The 18,850-nt window shown below is 37.3% G+C and overlaps 1 protein-coding gene across 4 annotated transcripts in view; it reads right to left on the bottom strand.

Annotated features, from left to right (window-relative positions):
- Positions 1 to 18,850, bottom strand: part of TASP1 (taspase 1) — a 311,116-nt gene that overhangs the window by 165,603 nt on the left and 126,663 nt on the right. The window lies entirely within an intron of this gene.

Here is an 18,850-nt window from a genome sequence, read left to right as displayed (position 1 = left end):
GGAGAATAATTCAGTGAGGGATGATATGACTTCTATGAGCAATCTGGTAATTTTAGTAATGAGATTTAGCAGAAACTAAAGAAACACATGTGTATTTCATTTCAAAAGGAAATGAAAAATAAAAGGAAAACTTTTTCAAAAAAATAATTTACATAACATAGGAATTCAGATTCCTGAATTTCCTAAATTCTGTCTCATTCTCACCATTGGGTGACTACAAAAGATCCTGTTTTATAATTTTATCTATTCCCATTCACTTGGGCTCAGTCTCTCAGTAAGTAAATGACTACCTAAGGCCAACAGCCACTTTCTCTCTGGCATCCACACACCTGGGTGTAGGGGAGGGATCTAGGCAGCCAGGGACAGCCTGAATCTCCCCTCACTGGACTTTTCATTACAATGCCATCATATATCAACAGGTGTAGAAAAGACTTAATAAAACAGCACCTTTCTTGCCTTCCTACAAGTAATTTACATAGCTTTCAGGGAAAAATATTCTCTGTAGCTCTGAAGAAAAAGTATATTTAAACACTGAGGTGAACTTGACCCATTCAGACATACTAAGTAAGAGTAGGCATGGTGGCAGGGTGGGGATGATGGAATGCTGCCTAGAATTCCATAACAGTTTCTACCTGTTAAAAGTAAAAACTACCTGCCAAAGGGGAAACAAAGGAAATGTAATTTTAGGCTGAGCTCTAATAAAATATTTCTAAAAAAAAAGAGCCTGCCTTTAAATAAAAAATTTAAAAAGGCCACTTTGATAAACATTGTAGGACCAAGACTTTAAAAAAAAAATACTAAATGTCACTTGACAGGCTTCTTATATATAAAATAAATTTCACTAATTAAAATGTCAGTTTCCCCTTAAACAAGAACATTAGATGCTCAAGATCTTTACAAGGTTTCTTTCATTTAAAACATTTTTCCATTAAACAGGATTCCTGCCAAAAGCGTTCTTAGTTTATCAGAAAATCAAGTCCTCTATTAATTCACATAACAGGTAAAGGGTACCAAACGATTTAAGTATCCATAGAGACTAAGAGAAGTACGTCAAAAAGATCACAGCAAAAGAAAGAGCATCTCCAGGATCTGCTCAGATTCTCCAATAGGACCAGGGACAAAGTAACATTTTCCCAAGTCATTAATCTGCATGCACATGCCCCGTCCCCACACTCAAATGTAAATGAGGAAGGGAGGTTCTTAGCAATGGAAAAGAAATGTTGACTAAGATCGTTAAATTAAACAATCTCTTTTAGATAATGGCTACAAATTCTTAAATTCATAAAACTGAAACTAATACATACTGATATGATACGTAGTTCCCTATTTAGCTAATATGTAGTGACATGCCTTAAACACTAACAGAAAATCTGCCTAAGATATATTGTCTCTAATTGTTAAACTACATTTATGCCTTCCATTTCAGAAATTCTCTTCATATGTACACCTCTCCCTTCTCTTTCCCTCCCTCCTTATATATACATGCACACAGATTCACACATGTGTATATTATGTATACACACACAACATACCCTCACTGCCAAAAATACAAACAGTTCATAAAAGTGTAAAAGTTTCTTAAAAATTGCTTGATATTTTCCAGAAATAATTTCACTGCATTTTTTGGTAAAGTGTAAATGTAAACATTCTTCAAGATCTAAATATCTCTTTGTGAAGGAATATCTATACTTAGAAGATCTAGATACATAATTTCATATATAACTTTGTGGACAGGATTGTGGCAATCCCTATTATTAATATAATCCCAAAAAATGACAATAAAGCTAATAGAAAGAAAACATGTTTGACATTTACTATATAGAGATACTGTGCTAAGCTCATGAAATTCCACAAATTTTAATTCCCTTTTTGCACATATTTTATGTTGAACAGTGAAATGTTTTACCTTATGACAATTATAATTGTTAGGAAATTGACATATCATAAGCTAAATGAATGTTCAGAAGGTTATATAAACATGCCTCAAGTCAAATACCTAAACCACATGAAGTTAAAAATACGTAATGTGTGTCAGGGAGACTTTTTCCTCTGTTGTTACACAAGAATATACAGAGTTTTCCAATGATTGCTTTTATCGAGAAACTTTCCAAATTATGACTTATATTCTCTGACATTTGTCACCTTTAACATAAGAACCATGACACCAAAAATTAATTTTCCTGTAGGTTCCAATCAAAGGAAGTTTGGCTCCTGAAAATTCCAAGGTTTTTTAGAATATATTGCCATACAGCTGAACTATGATTAAAAGGCAAACAGTTCCATTCTCTATTCACAGATATTAGGAATAAGCCTCTCATTACATCCTCTTTTTTCCCTTACTTATGCAAGTAAGAGTAAGTTTATGTTCTTAGATCTTAGCAGAAAAAAAAAATGGATTATACATAAAATGAAAATCTGATAAAAAAAAAACCTAGAGGAAAAGTGATAAATACCAAGTTCTAAAAGAACTTAGAAAAGTATAACTTTACTAACATCAATAAGTATGACAAATGAATGGATTGAAATACATAGTAAATGTATAACTTATGTTTCTAAAAGTACCAGTAATCTTTGGAGGATGCTAGGAAACCAATTCACTATTCTGAAAACTGATAAATGAAAGAAAACAATCAAGCATTTTCCTGTCCTTCCTATAGGAACTATATAGCAGGATAACCAAACAGTTCATGAAGGAAAATATTCTCTATGGAAGTATTCCAGGTAATAAATAAAAAAGAAATTAGGAAAATTATAATATAATAATTTACATAGGTAACAATCAATCAGGCTGCTAATATCATAAAATGATACACCCAGACATTATGTTTCTTGATAAAATTATACAAATACAGTCTTGCCCACCACTAAAAATACTATACTTAAATCTAAGCCTCTAAATTCAATTATTAATTTCCATAAATACACAGCATCTGCAAAAAGCCTACAGGTGACATCATACTTAATGATGAAACACTGAATTGCTTCTCCCTAAGATCATGAACAAGGCAATGATGTCTGCTTTCATCACTTTGCTTCAACAGTATACTGCAGAGTCAAGCCACTGCAATGAAGCAAGAAAAAGAAATAAAAGACAAAAAGAGCAGAAAGGAAGAAGTAAAACTGTCCCGATTCACCAATGATATAACTGTTTATGTAAAACTTCCCAAGGGATCTACAAACCAACTACTAGAAGTATCCCTCCGCATTCTTCTTAACTGGTTAGCAGTCTAGGACTACTAGATTAGCTGCAGATACTTGCTGGGTACTTACTAGTCCCCATAACGTGGATCTGACTTTCATTTCTTCCCTCATCCATTCATTTCCTAGTCTGTGATTGAGTTCCTACTCTGTGCTAGACCCAGAGCATATAGCAGTTGGCAGAGGTGTTACTGCATACTGTCAGACCTTCTCAAAAGTTTCAGACCCCTGTTTGGCTACTGAGAGTTCACTCAAATGTCATTTTGTCCAGTCCAGATGCCAGTGCCTTGACCGTGTATTCTACAGACCAACCTCAGGGATTCAGATAAAAATGTTGGACACAGCAGGAGCCCTGGACATTATCACACCCCTCTGAGTGCCATCCTCTATGGCCAGGTCATCTCCTCTTAATCCCAACCCTTATCCCAGCCTCAGCTCACTCTTTCCCAGTGTGTTTCTTATTGCTGAAACTTCAGTATGTCCCACACTCATGTCCTCTCTTCTAGGGATCCTTAACCTTTTACAACTCACATGAAGAAGGACTCTCATTAAAAAATTACAAACCCCACACCCCTAAGACACCCATCCAATCATAAGAATGAGCAGGCCAGGTACGATGACTCATGCCTATATTCCTAGCACTCTGGGAGGCCAAGGCAGGAGGATCGCTTGAGCTCAGTAGTTCATTCTTAACTCATGGGCTATACAAAAGCAGGCCATGGACCAAATTTGGCTCACAGGTCACAGTTTGCCTATCCCCATAATAGAACCATCTGTGGTACAAAGATAAAGAAAAAGGAAGCTCGAAATTTTAAAAAGCATCACAATCTGGGAGCAGGGAAAGGAAGGGAAGTGGATGTGTGCAGATTTTTCAAGGTACCAGATAACACATTTCAAATAAAAAAAATTGTTTAACACTCAATCTATGTGTTAAGCATCAGATTAAATGCTACTCAAAAGAGAGAACTAGAACCTATATTTGTGTTTATAAAAAAAAAGCACCCCAGAATGATAAAGATAAGGAAAATAAGGAGTTAAGAGATACAGAGTATAAATTGAAAATGTCCAACACATTAATAAGCATTTTGAAAAAGAAAAAAGAAAGAATGGGGAAGGGAGCACTATTTGAATTATGAATAAGAATTTTCCAGAATTTAAGTTATAAGTCCTAAATCTGAAGACTCATACAGAGTTCGAAAGAAGAGAAATAAAAACAAATCTATCCTTAGGTGTATCATAGTGAAGCTCTGGACCAAAGACAATATTAAAAACTAAACATAAAGAAAAGGAAAATTAGTCATAAAAAATTCAAAAATTTAAAAATTAAACTGATAGCCAAAAATCTCCAAACAACAAAAGAGGTCAAAAGACTAATCTCTGTCTGATTTTTGTCATTTTAAAGATCTGATGGCAAAAATCAAATAAAGAAAAAACATGCTAGCCTAGAAACAGTTAAAACAACCATTCTAGAGTAAGGGTGAATATAGACAGTTCCAGACAAAAACAAGACAAGCTCATTTCTCAGAGATTTTAGCTCTCAGCTCATTTGTACTGTGACCAACACTACTACTCCTTGTCATAATTCTTGCTGATTTTAATATTTATCTAGATAATTCTCCCAATATCTTGGCTTCTAGGTTCTCTGATATCCTCTCCAGTTTCCCACACTACCTCATAAACTCACTCCCATGACTATGTCAGAAGCAACATTAACTTATCAGTAATCTCAAATGTACTCATTTCATTCCTATCTTTCCAGCTCACCCACTTCAGCACTTCAACTCCAACCTTCCTTCCACCTCATCAGAAACTGCCATCCATAATTCTGCTGCTTTTTAACTATTCCTTGCCCACTTGGGTCCTCACCTCTGTCTTTATCCAGCTAAAATTCATGCTTTATCAACTTATATATATTCCCTTATACCTAAAAGCCTCCATGTTTCCCTTACTTCATCAAATTTGTCTGGCAAAAGCCCAGCCTGGATTATCAATCAGAATAGCTAAACTGGATTACAAAAAGAAACAATCCCCAAATCACAGTGTTGTAACAAAAATATAATTCTCATTAATGTTATAGGTCATACCTGCGTTACCTGGACATCTGCTCCACACACACACTCAGGAACAAAACTAGGCAAACGGAGGCTCCATCACCTGTGAATGCACTACCTGGATCATACAGTTCCCCTCCAAGAGAACAAGAGGGCCACCCTGCTATTCAAAAGGGGTATTTTACCACCTTAGCCTGGAAATGAAATATAACATTTCCACTCCAGTCCCTTGGCCAGAAAGAGCTGCATATTCTCAGGAAACTGCAAGGAGGATGTGAATATGGGAAAATAAATGGATATTTAGGGAACATTAAATGGAATGCCTCTGCCATACCAAACTAACTCTAACTTTCCATACCTGCACTTACTTGCACAGCTAAGCATCAGCCACAGCAGACATCCTGTGACTGAGAAGTGACATGCATGAGCACAAAGGCCCACTTCCTGAGAAAGGTAAGAGAAAAATGACAGACCTGTACAGCAGACAGTATTGCTGAGTAGCCTGACTAGTAGTCCTAGTCTCCTCCCAGGCATTTTTTGTCACATGAGTTTTTTTAATTTAAATTTTAAAAGCCTAGCTGTTTAGCCACACTGCAATTATTTCTCTTTTTAAAGGTCATATACATTCTTATTATACATAATATAAAAAGGCCATTTCACCATTTTTTTAAAGTGTACACCTCAGTGGCATTAAGTACATTCCACTGCTGTACAACCATCCCCACCATCAATCTCCAGAACTTCTTCATCTTCTCAAATTGAAACTCTATGCCCATAAACACTAATTCCTCATTTCTCCCTCCCTGCAACGCTGGCAACCACCATTCTACTTTCTATCTCTAAGAATTTGACTACTCTGGGTACCTCATATAAGAAGAATCATACAGTATTTGTCCTTTTGTGACTGGCTTATCTCACTTAACGTCTTCAAGGCTCATCTTTATTGTAACATGTATTGAATTCTCTTTCTTTTATGCCACATGTTCTTTAGCCTTGTCAAAATTAATATTTTGGGGCCAAATGATTCTTAATCTATATAGATGGTTCCTAGCTGGTGATGGAAAATGGTTCAGAAAACTTTACACTGAGAGAAGATGACTTCTAGCTACTTCTTCCAACTCAAACATGTAACTTTGTGTGGAGTCCAATATAATTGCTGACAAGTTCATTTAAATATATTTATCAGACACCATTAGCAACAATGCATGAAAACAAAATCATTTATTTTAGCTGAGTTTTTTGGGGAAGAAACATAGGATATATTTAATTGCTTCCAACAACTGAATTTCTTTTTCATTTGTTTGAATAAAAAAAAGTAATTTGGTTAAAATAAATACTTTATGTTGCCTGAAAAATGGAGTCTTACATATTTAAGAGTACCTATTATCCATTTAAAGAATGACCACTTCCCTCAGCCATGTGATACAACTTCAGTGAGGCCATCTTTGGAACACCCATTTGTAAGTTTGTATAGAATCCAGAAAAAGTTAGCAAAACCCCAAGGAAACTAGAAAAGTACCTTGCTATTATTTCTCTAGTGAATACACTGGTTTGCATTACAAAAAGCTTCTATACCTTTGCCGAAGGAGAAATCTGAGATTTCTAGGTGTTAAACAGCAGGGTCTTGTTTAGAAGAAGACAACTTGTGCATTTTTTACTCTATCCATCCATTCACTCATATTCTCATTCTCATTCATTCTCTCTCTCTCTCTCTCTCTCTCTCTTTCTCTCTCTCTCTCCTCCCTCCCTCCCCCCCTCTCTCTCTCCCCCCCCCACCTCCTCTCTTTTCTCCCCAACCCACCACCCCACCTACTTCCCCCTCCCTTCTTTCTCTGTTTCTCACACACACCCTTAAGGCCTGTAGGGTAGTAGGGGTTAATGTTATCTATTCTGGGTAACTTTGGGACTCTTTATTTATACCTCAGTTTCCTCAGCTGTAAAATGGGGAATGGGTTACCAACTAAATCATAGGATTGTTGTGAATACAAAAAAATAATACATAATATATACCCTTTGTCCTCACAGGACTAGGTAAATGTATGTCAATGACAAATAATTGTTTTAACAAAATGAGAGAAAATAAAGCTAGACATTTTAAAAGACAAAAGAAAAAAAGAGAGACAATGCACATAAAGCATTTAGCATAGGGTTGAGCACTTAATAAATATTACATTAAGGATAAAAGCCACCCTAAGGAAAATCATTTTCTGTTATTTTCCTGTCTCTCCTCATCTTATTCCCTATATTTTCCATCTATTAGGACAAGGTGATTCCTAGCTAGCCTGACAACTATCCCTGAGGGCCTAGAATATAAAATTAAAAGGGAAATTATCCTTTGATCTGTAATTCTGAAGGCTACTGCTTAAAATAAAACTAAGCCTTCACAGGGGGCGAAAATTACCACCTGGGTAAACCTCCCATTGTCAAAACAAAACAAATAATATGATAAAGATTTCTCTTAGTCTGGCAGGAAACAGTTGAACTGCGGTTATCTAGAGAGTATGGATTATACATGATTTTTGCTTGTTTTTTTATTCCTTTTATTTCCCCCAATTTCTATAATAAAAATGTTTTTTCTATAACAGGTTTATTGTCTGAATTCAATATTGCACTCCTATATTCACAATACTTTCTCTAAAGGCAAGGTCTCCCATAATGGGATTTGGTCCCATTCCCTTCACTTCCCTCTATCTTGAGTATATGAGTTGGTAACAGTGAATATGAACAGATATCACAGGTGTATTATTTTCTCTGCTCTTCATCATATATAGGTTTTTTTTTTATTTCAGCTGTAGTGACAGATGTATCCTTCAAATAAAGATAATAAAATATAAGTAATGTAAGGGCCCAATCAAATCATATTGATAAATCATGTCTTAGTTCCAAAAGGTAAAAGTAACAAACTGAAAGGCTTTTTCAATAAGAATAGAGAAAAACAAAATTTATTAATACCAACTCTTGGCTGAAATTTAAGATATATCTTCATTGCATTTCTAGATCATTTTCAATCTTTTTAAATCTTTATCTCATGTAGTGGTAGCAGCAGTGGTGGTATGAGCCACATTATTACAAAATGAAAATTAAAAGGCCCTTATGTTGTCCAGTTTTTAATGTAGCATTCAAATGGTTGAGGACTATGGTATATTTGCTCCACAGGACCTCAAAATGAGATTAGGATTTTAAAGTATAACTCATAATCTCACAGATCTTTCTTCCCATTGGCAACTATTTCTCCTAAACCACTCCTACCTCAATTCTAATACAAAGAGCCCCCAGAAGGGGAAAAAGTGATGTTATATTCATAGAAAAGACATAACCCACATTCCTAGGAAGTCTGTATACAGAGCACAGGACCAGAAGCAAGAAAAGCTCACACTCAGTACCACTGGCACACCACACATCTCTAAGGATTACTGATGATTTTGAAGTATTTATGTTATCTTATAAATGCTGCCATTCACTCTCACTGTGGCTAGTAGGCATCTGAAAAATCTTTCAACACATCCCCTGTTAGAAGTCCAGAGGGACAGATAAGTAATGAGGAAAGGCCTTTCCAAATTTAAAAGGAAACATTTGGTACTTCAGTTTCCAGTATTGCAACATCTCTTTTTCAACAAAGGAATTTATTACACAGTACGTCACCTTTTCCCTGTCAGAAGAGTTATTGCCAATTTTGGAGTTGAGTTACTTTTGGTTTTCAAGCCTGTCTTGTGAAATTAAAGAGAGTGCTGCCTTAAAAGTGATAGGATACACATGATTTCAGCCCTCACAGTGGCCCCATGGTATCAAACCTGGAATCTATTATGTATAAGAGGAAAACATAAAGAGATGGAACAAGTGGTGAAGATGTCTAATCCATTCAAGTCTAAATGTTGTAGCTCACCAACACACATTTAGTGTTTCCCAAATTTCAGTTCTCTCCAATCCATAACCCATCTCACACTTTCGACATTTATAGTAATCTATCAAAAATAACTCAGGCTTTTTCATGTTTTCTTTGATAAATAATAAATAACCAAAAGAAAAACCAATTTTATAATTATCTCTTAGAGATATTATCTCTTACAAAGTAGGATATAGTTGATACATGCTTTAGCATTTCATAATTATTTATAATGCAGAAAAATCTTAGAAGAGTTATAATTAAACATACAGAAATATCTAGAGCACAGTGCTAGGCATACAGTACATATACTAAGGGCTTGATATTTATCAGTTTTTATCATGATTGTCAATTTTATTGAGAGGATATAACCAAATCACAAAAGACTCAATTGTCTAAATAGGTAGTTACATAAATGTGAAAAGTTCCAGTTTTGTGAATGCAAATACTTTCATAGATTAGAGCCTATTTGCAAAAAAAAAAAAAAAAAAAAAAAAAAAAAACTACAACATACAAATAAACAAACAAACAAAAAACCTTCAATAAATATGAATAGTGAAAAACATTCATTTAAGCTGTCAAGTCAGAGGGAGTCTCTGGTTCACAGGACAGAGATGATCCCTTTCCCAAAGCCTGAGTCACTCCTGCTTTTCCTTGTTTCTCTTCTTCAAAGCCACATGTCAGTGCAAAAATTTATCCAATATTCATTTTGAGTGTGAATTCAGATGATGAAACAGGATCTTGCTTTCTGCTCTAAATTATCTAAATTTAGTTATCTAAATTACAACACCCTAATTAGAGCATCAGGGACAAATGGACCCAGGCAGGGAAAAAAAGAAATCAAAGGCAACACCTCCCGTAGAAGTAGTGTTCTTATCTATGATAATACCCCTAAAATTCTATTACTATATTACATTTACCTGGGAAATATACTATACATATAAGCATTAGACTTATCCACATCTGAGATCTTCGTTAGGGTAGTAGCCATAAAATAAGCAACACTATTTGTATTAATAATGTTCAACTGATGCTGCTGTCAATCTTCTATCTATCTGGATTCTCTTTCCATTAGAGAGAAAAACCACAAATAAGGAAAATAAGTTCTAGCTGTAGAACCTAAAATGAATCACTTACGATTTCCATACCTTAGTTTTCTCATTTAAAAACTATATGGTTTAATTTTAATAGTTTTGAATTCCTCACAAAATAAAGTATTTATACCTGGAAGTATTTTCAGAACCTCAGTAACTTTCTGGCCAAAATTAAGTTAAGGGGCTCACAATGGGTGGACTATTTATGAGAAAACCCCTTTTAAAAGCTGTTAATTAATAAAACAATATATTTCAATTAAATTCAACTATAAAGTACTTAATCTTTTAAGGGAAGGAGAAAAGGTCATTAACTCGCTGATCCTCTACTAATTGATCAACTACTGTATATCTGGGGCTTCCACAAATATTTCTTTAAAGCTTTACAAATAACTTGTAAGGAAGGTACTATCATCTCCATTTGGCAAATAAGAAAAGTGAATTGAAAGAACTAAAATTCTAAGATCCAAGTCTTGTGACTCTAAGTAACATGCTTATTCTATAAGGGTCAATCGCTACAGAAATCAGGCTAATGTCATATGAATGACGGAGATTCAAGCAAAGAAAATCCAAAGCTTCAAAAATCTGAGTTCATGGACAAGATGAAAATAATAATAATTTGCATATATGTAGCATAACAGGTTCTGTTACTAACACTTAAAACTATATATAGCCCCCAATTTTAACAAGAACATCATAAAAATAGCAAGTTACCACACACATCCCAAAGGAATAATGTTAAAATTGGAGATTTCATTTTGCATCATAAACATGATGTGTGCATGGTGTACGTCTCATCTCTATAAAAAAGCCAAGATACAAATGTGTACATGTAATGTAAAATAAATATTTCACTACACATATTGATTATATATGTGGTATAAAGCCCACAACAGAAAGAACATAAGCAAGATAGTTGTTCTATATCATATATTTCACCTATAACTACCAAGCCAGCCATATATATTAAACATTTAATTAATAATTTTCTTAATGACTTAAAATGTATAAGTGATATATAAAGGTGATTTGAATGGCCAAAGCCTCTTTAAAAACTGAAAAATGAAGCTAAAGCTGATGTTATTTCCTAATAAATTCCTCTATACAAAGGAGAGGCAATATAAATCATTTCATCAGTTTTAAAGCTGTACTCAAAGTTTAAAAACAACAGTCAGTATTTAGAGGCCACGTAAAATACGATGGAAACAAGTCTTAAATCTGCTCACCAGTCATTGCTTACCCTTTCTCTATTCAACAAGTATCAAGGGTAGTTTGGAGGGTGGGGAAAGACATAAATGTTCTGAGAGAGCAAGGGGGAAATGGTAATCACATTCTATTCCCTAAATCAGAATAGAATCAAAGGATAACAATATAGAAATTGTGCAAAAGCTGTCTTACCACCAACCAGCAGAATTATCACATAAGCAGATAAGAGAACAAAACGGCAAAAAACAGCCCATCTCAAATGAGGTAAGTAGCAAAGGCAAATAGACAATATAAAATTTAGCACTCCTCAAGGTTTTCATTTTATATTAATTCTAAGAAACAATGCTACCAAAGGAAGGAAATACTCTTACTTGTATTACTTTTAACATTTTAGTCAAGAAATTTATTTAGGGGGGTGTGGATCAAGATGGCGGATGAGAAACACCGCCAGACAGAGTGTCTCTGCAGAAAAGACAGATTGTAGCAGAAATTAGAAAAAAGAAGGAAGAAGACAAGCATACAGCGGACAAGGGCCAGAAGGAGGGGTACCAGAGATCCCGGGAGACTCCACGGGAGGAGGCTGCGGAGGAGAACTGGAGGCTGAGACCGCCAGGCAGCCCGGAGATCAGCGGCAAGGGTAGGTGGATTTGTCATTTCCCCTCCCCTGCATCTGGGACTGGTGGTGGGCTCCCCAGCGGGTGGAGAGACCTACGAACACCAGCCCAGAGATGGCCACCGCCAGCTAGCGGTGTGCTTGTAGCGGACACGGCACCAGGCTCCCAACTCCCTCCCGGCACCTCCATGTGCACAGACACGAGCCATGCGGCAGGCGCCATACTGCCTCCTCTTCCCCTCTGCCGACCCTACCTGCGGCTGCCCAGAGAAACAATATAGCCACCAGCCGGAGGCACCTCCAGGGAATGGGACCTTCCCCTTTGGGACCCTACAGCTGACTAAGGGAACTCAGACTGTGAGCTCCCTACCCGCCAGCCCTCCCAGGTGCTGCTGCCACGGTGTTCCCAGGAGAACAGTGCAGACTCAGAGGCTGAGAGACATAGACCCAGCTTGGGCTCCCTGTGGGTGAATTGGGACCGGAACTCCTCTCCCTGGTGGGGATACAGTTTGAACTCTGGGACCCAGAGGTCGGACCTGCAGACCAGATCCCCTGCAACGAGGTCTAGCATTGCCCGGGGCACAGAAGGGATATACGTAAACAGCCTACTGAGGTGTGTGTACCTTCACGGGCAGATCAGCATACTAGAGGGCAACCCTCCTCCAAAAAGGAGGCCATACGCCCAGCCCAGGTGGTGTTCCTGCACAGGGAACCTCCCCACCGGCATCACAGTCCCGGGAGGCCTGGTGGCTGTGGTCTGGCCTGCTGACAGAGCCCAGGAGTAGCTGCAGAGTTGGGGAGGGTGGAAAGAAGGGAGGCCCGCTCCAGACTGCCGGTCTCAGACAGCCCCACCCCCACACGCAGACTTTCTGGCTAAGCAGGACCATTCCAGACCCGCCCTGACAGCTTTTTCTAGAAGTGGAGAACAGAACTTTGACCCCTGCTAACCGCACTGGAGGTGCCTGAGGGCAGGCTTTCATGACCCAGCTCCGCCCAGAACAAGAGCTGATAACAGGACACAAAAACAACAGCTTAGCCTGTTCCTCCAAGCAAGCGCCACCTACTGACAGGGATGGAATCCTGCACAGCCTTTTCATGGCACCCACTGACTCATTATACAGGGAGTGGTCGAATCTCACCCACAGACACCACCTAACGGCTCAGAACCTAAACAAGGTGTGTGAATACTCAAACAAAAACCTAAAGGAAAGAAACAACAACTGATCGACATGGGAAGAAATCAGCGAAGGAACTCAGGAAATATGAAGAACCAAACGGAAAACACACCCCCAAAGAGGAGCACCAGCCCCCTAGAAACGGACACCAACCCGAATCAGGCAACCAAAATGACAGAAGAGGAAATTCCTATGTGGATCATAAGAACACTCACCGACCTGCAACAACAACAAAATAACCAACACAAAGAAACCACGAAAAGCCTCCAGGACCTAGAACAAAAATTCACTAAAGAAATAGACACAATGAAGAAAAGTTTAACTGAACTCCTGGAAATGAAGAATCAATTCAGGGAACTACAAAATACAGTGGAATGTCTCAAGAACAGGGTAGATCAAACAGAAGAAAGAATCTCAGAGATTGAAGATAACACCCTCCAACTAAATAAAACCGTCACAGAGATAGAGCAAAGAAACAAGAGAAAAGAGCAAAGCCTACAAGAGCTGTGGGATTATGTGAAGAAACCTAATGTGAGGGTCATAGGGTTACAAGAAGGGGAAGAAGACAACACTCAAGGGTTGGACAAGCCGTTTGAAGATATAATAGAGGAAAATTTCCCAGGCCTTGCTCAAAATCTTGATATACAAGTTCAAGAATCTCAGAGGACCCCTGGGAGATTCAATGCAAACAGGAAGACGTCACAACATGCAGTCATCAGACTGACCAAAGTATCAACTAAAGAGGCCCTTCTAAGAGCTGTAAGACGAAAGAAGCAAGTGACACGCAAGGGAAAGCCAATTCGAATAACACCAGACTTCTCTAATGAGACTTTACAAGCAAGGAGAGACTGGGGCCCCATTCTCACTCTTCTGAAACAAAACAAGGCCCACCCTAGAATCTTATTCCCTGCAAAACTAAGCTTCATATATGAAGGAGAAATAAAGACATTCTCAGACAAGCAAAGTCTCAGAGAATTCACCAAGACAAGACCAGCCCTACAAGAAGTACTCAAAACAGTGTTACGCACGGAACACCATAATAAAAACTCACGAATATAAAAACAACCAAAACCCAAAGATTAAAGGCCAGATAATACAATGGCTCAAGAGAGAAATCAAAGCACCAACATCCAACCCAACAGAATGAACAGTAATCTACCTAACCTATCAGTTCTCTCAATAAATGTGAACAGCTTAAACTCTCCACTCAATAGATATAGGCTGGCTGAATGGATAAGAAAATACAGGCCAAGTATATGCTGTCTTCAGGAAATACATCTAACCTGCAAGGATGCATATAGACTAAAAGTAAAAGGGTGGAGGTCAGTATTCCAGGCAAGTGGAAGCCAAAAGAAGGCTGGCGTGGCAGTTCTAATTTCAGACGATTTAGGTTTTAGACCAACAAAAGTAGTAAAAGACAAAGAGGGTCATTATATAATGGTGAAGGGCACACTTCAACAAGAAGAGATAACAATTTTAAATATATATGCACCCAACTTAGGTGCACCCAGATTCATAAAGCAAACCTTACTGGATCTAAGCAAAAGGATTAATAGCAACTCCATAATCACCAGAGATTTCAACACCCCACTGATGGCACAAGACAGATCCTCCAAACAGAAAATTAACAAAGAAATAATGGACTTAAACAAAACCCTGGAACAACTGGGTCTGACTGATATCTACTGGACATTCTACCCAAAATCCACTGAATATACGTTCTTCTCATCAGCTCACGGGACATTCTCTAAGATTGACCATATCCAAGGACACAAAGTAAATCTCAAGAAATTTAAAAAAATAGAAATCATACCATGTACCTTCTCAGATCACAGTGGAATAAAACTAGAAATCAACCCTAACAGAAACTCACATTTCTACACAAAAACGTGGAAATTAAACAACCTCCTACTAAAGGATTACTTCATAAATGAAGAAATCAAGACGGAAATAAAAAAATTCTATGAAGAAAACGACAATGGAGAGACAAGTTATCAACTCCTCTGGGACACAGCTAAAGCAGTTCTGAGAGGAAAGTTTATCTCCATAAATGCTATAACTAAAAGACAAAAAGATCACAAATAGACAATCTAACAAAACGACTCAAAGAGCTGGAAAAGGAAGAACAGACCAACCCCAAACCCAGCAGAAGAAGTGAAATCAACAAGATCAAATCAGAACTAAACGAAATTGAAAACAGGGAAGCTATTCAGGAGATTAATAAAACAAAAAGTTGGTTCTTTGAAAAAATAAACAAAATTGACACACCATTGGCTAAGCTGACGAAAAGCAGAAAAGAGAAATCTCTAATAAGCTCCATCAGGAACAAAAAAGGAGATATCACAACTGATCCCAAAGAGATACAAGATACAATTTATGAATACTACAAAAATCTTTATGCACACAAACTGGAAAATGTGCAGGAAATGGACAAATTTCTAGAAACACATAGCCTCCCTAGGCTCAACCAGGAAGAAATAGATTCCCTGAACAGACCGATCTCAACAGCTGAAATAGAAACAGCAATTAAAAATTTCCCTAAAAAGAAAAGTTCCAGTCCAGATGGCTTCACACCCGAATTTTACCACACTTACAAAGAAGAACTAGTACCTATCTTGCAGAAACGATTCCACAACATCGAGAAGAACGGAAACCTCCCGGACACCTTTTATGAAGCGAATATTACTCTGATACCAAAACCAGGAAAGGATACAACAAAAAAAGAAAACTACAGACCAATATCCCTAATGAATATAGATGCAAAAATTTTCAACAAAATCTTAGCTAACCGAATCCAGACACTTATCAAAAAAATAATCCACCACGACCAAGTGAGCTTCATCCCAGGGATGCAGGGATGGTTCAACATACGTAAATCTATAAATGCAATTCACCACATAAACAGAAGCAAAAACAAAGACCACATGATTCTTTCAATAGATGCAGAAAAAGCTTTTGACAAAATTCAACACCCTTTCATGATACGAACACTTAAGAAAATGGGCATAGAAGGGACATACCTAAAAATGATACAAGCCATATATGACAGACCCATAGCCAACATCATACTGAATGGGGAAAAATTGAAATCATTCCCACTTAGAACTGGAACCAGACAAGGCTGCCCACTATCTCCACTTCTGTTCAACATAGTGCTGGAAGTCTTGGCTACAGCAATCAGACAGGAAAATGGAATCAAAGGTATCCAAATAGGGGCAGAAGAGATCAAACTTTCACTGTTTGCTGATGATATGATATTATATCTAGAAAACCCCAAAGATTCAACCAAGAAACTCCTGGAACTGATTAATGAATTTAGTAAAGTCTCAGGATACAACATCAACACACAGAAATCAGAGGCATTCATATACGCCAACAACAATCTAATTGAGATCCAAATCAAAGACTCAATTCCCTTCACAATAGCAACAAAGAAATTAAAGTACCTAGGAATATACTTAACCAAGGAGGTAAAAGACCTCTACAGGGAGAACTATGAAACACTGAGGAAGGAAATAGCAGAGGATGTAAACAGATGGAAATCCATACCATGCTCTTGGATCGGCAGACTCAACATCATCAAAATGTCTATACTACCCAAACTGATCTACAGATTCAATGCAATACCTATTAAAATCCCATCAGCATTCTTCACAGATATAGAAAAAATAATTTTACGCTTCGTATGGAACCAAAGAAGACCCCAAATATCAAGAGCAATTCTAGGCAACAAAAACAAAATGGGAGGCATTAATATGCCAGATATCAAACTATACTACAAAGCTGTAGTAATTAAATCAATATGGTATTGGCACAAAAATAGGAATATGGACCAGTGGAACAGATGTGAGAATCCTGATATAAAACCATCCTCATATAGCCATCTAATCTTTGACAAAGCAGACGAAAATATACGCTGGGGAAAAGAATCCCTTTTCAATAAATGATGCTGGGAAAACTGGATAGCCACCTGTAGAAGGCTAAAGCAGGACCCACACCTTTCACCTCTCACAAAAATCAACTCACGCTGGATAACAGACTTAAACCTAAGGTATGAAACTATTAGAATTCTAGAGGAAAAAGTTGGAAACACTCTCCTAGACATCAGCCTGGGCAAAGAGTTTATGAAGAAGTCCCCAAAGGCAATTACAGCAGCAACAAAAATAGATAAATGGGACATGATCAAACTACAAAGCTTCTGCACAGCCAAAGAAATAGTCATGAAAGTAAACAGACAACCTACAGAATGGGAGAAAATTTTTGCATCCTATGCATCCGATAAGGGACTGATAACTAGAATATACTTAGAACTCACGAAAATTAGGAAGAAAAAATCAAATAACCCCATTAAAAAGTGGGCAAAGGACTTGAACAGAAATTTTTCTAAAGAAGACAGAAGAATGGCCAACAAACATATGAAGAAATGCTCAACATCTCTAATCATCAGGGAAATGCAAATCAAAACCACAATGAGATATCACTTAACCCCAGTGAGAATGGCCTTTATCAAAAAGTCTCCAAACAATAAATGCTGGCGTGGATGCGGAGAGAGAGGAACACTCCTATACTGCTGGTGGGACTACAAACTAGTTCAACCTCTGTGGAAAGCAATATGGAGATACCTTAAAGCGATACAAGTGAATCTACCATTTGATCCAGCAATCCCATTGCTGGGCATTTACCCAAAAGACTCAATAATGCTCTACAAAAAAGACACCTGCACTCGAATGTTTATAGCAGCACCGTTCATAATTGCAAGGCTGTGGAAGCAGCCCAAGTGTCCATCAATCCAAGAATGGATTAATAAAATGTGGTATATGTATACCATGGAGTACTATCCAGCTCTATGAAACAATGGTGATATAGCACATCTTATATTTTCCTGGTTAGAGCTGGAACCCATACTATTAAGTGAAGTTTCCCAAGAATGGAAAAACAAGCACCACATATACTCACCAGCAAATTGGTATTAACTGAACAGCACCTGAGTGGTCACATAGTTACTACAGTAATAGGGTATTGGGCAGGTGGGAGGGGGGAGAGTATATACATATATAATGAGTGAGATGTGCACCATGTGAGGGATGGTCATGCTGGAGACTCAGACTTGTGGGGGAGGGGGGAAATGGGCATTTATTGAAACCTTAAAATCTGTACCCCCATAATATGCCGAAATAAAAAAAAAAAAGAAAATACATGTCTATGTATATTGTCTTTATGTGAAACAAATGTGTGTTAATGATTCTGGAATGTGTCCTTGTTCAGTGCTTTTCTAAATACCCATATTAAAAGTTTCATAGAAAGAAACACATCCTTTCTGGTCTAGAAAAGTCCTTGGATTGGCAATTTTTTATCTGTTTGAGACAGACACACATTGAAAATTCTGTAATCTTAAAGTGACTCTTCTAGAGCAATAAATCCTTTTATTTTTAACATAAAAAAAAGAAATTTATTTACAATTGTATTCAAAATTACCTAAGATTGTGCTTCCTAATCTCTCAGGTCAGATAAAAAGATATATCTTTGCTAAAATTTTCCATACAACTGTAGACAGTTCACAGAATGCTACACAAAAAACCCATGTATAGATTCCATTGGGTCCACAAACCCCAAATTAAGAACTCACACAGCTT

The sequence above is a fragment of the Microcebus murinus genome, chromosome 16, assembly GCF_040939455.1.
Source record: "Microcebus murinus isolate Inina chromosome 16, M.murinus_Inina_mat1.0, whole genome shotgun sequence".
Lineage (NCBI taxonomy): Eukaryota > Metazoa > Chordata > Mammalia > Primates > Cheirogaleidae > Microcebus > Microcebus murinus.
This window is presented reverse-complemented; position numbering and strand designations above follow the sequence as displayed.